Source organism: Pseudophryne corroboree, unplaced genomic scaffold (genome assembly GCF_028390025.1).
Source record: "Pseudophryne corroboree isolate aPseCor3 unplaced genomic scaffold, aPseCor3.hap2 scaffold_1978, whole genome shotgun sequence".
NCBI lineage: Eukaryota > Metazoa > Chordata > Amphibia > Anura > Myobatrachidae > Pseudophryne > Pseudophryne corroboree.
This window is the reverse complement of record NW_026968619.1, coordinates 59,994-61,101: the sequence shown is the minus strand read 5'-3', so window position 1 is coordinate 61,101 and position 1,108 is coordinate 59,994.

The following is a 1,108-nucleotide window of genomic DNA, read 5'->3' as shown; positions in this document are numbered from 1 at the left end:
ATTTATACATTGATGACTGTGCAGCACACTGGGCTGAGCTGAGTGCACACAGACTGAGTCACACTGTGTGACTGACTGTGCTGTGTATCGTTTTTTTTTTCAGGCAGAGAACGGATATAGCAGAGAGAAGTGAACGGATATATTATATTAAATAAAAGTTAACTAGCAACTGCACTGGTCACTGACTGTGGTAAACTAACTCTGTCTGCGACTCTGCACAATCTCTCTCTATCTAATCTATCTATCTATCTCTATTCTAATGGAGAGGACGCCAGACACGTCCTCTCCCTATCAATCTCAATGCACGAGTGAAAATGGCGGAGACGCGCGGCTCCTTATATAGAATCCGAGTCTCGCGATAGAATCCGAGCCTCGCGAGAATCCGACAGCGTCATGATGACGTTCGGGCGCGCTCGGGTTAACCGAGCAAGGCGGGAAGATCCGAGTCGCTCGGACCCGTGGAAAAAAAAGTGAAGTTCGTGCGGGTTCGGATTCAAAGAAACCGAACCCGCTCATCTCTAGTTTTGACCACTGCACAGCACCTGGTGTTATATAGTAAGCACCACTATGGCATAGTATACAGCATTATGGGCCTGATATGAGTGTGACCAGCGGTGATGTGGAATGCAGTAGGAGGTGCTGTTTAGCAAGCACCACTTCTATATTCACCATGCAGTATATTGTGTGAATATAGAAGTGTTGGCTGTGTTATGTATTAGAGTAATTATTGCAGCTCCCAGCTAAAATTGCAACAATGTAATTTAGTGACAAGCTGCAGAGATTAACCCTTTCTGTGGCTGCTGCACAACCTCTATTCATATCGCTGAATTCAATTAGGGAGATGTTCTCACCCCGCGAGCAAGCGCAGGTATATGCCACACTTAAATGTATGGGTATGGTCTCCATAAAATGAGCGTAGCCTTGCAGGCAAAGACTACCTTACACCCTAGTTCTTGACCCTGCACCAACAGACCTCGGCCACCACAGGGAAAAAAGTACAGTAATTTCCACCATGTTAAGCCCCACACATTAATGCCCTTTGGAACATATTATGTCACACACCACAATATCTGTGATACACTATGCCCTACAGTAAAGCTTCTAATTA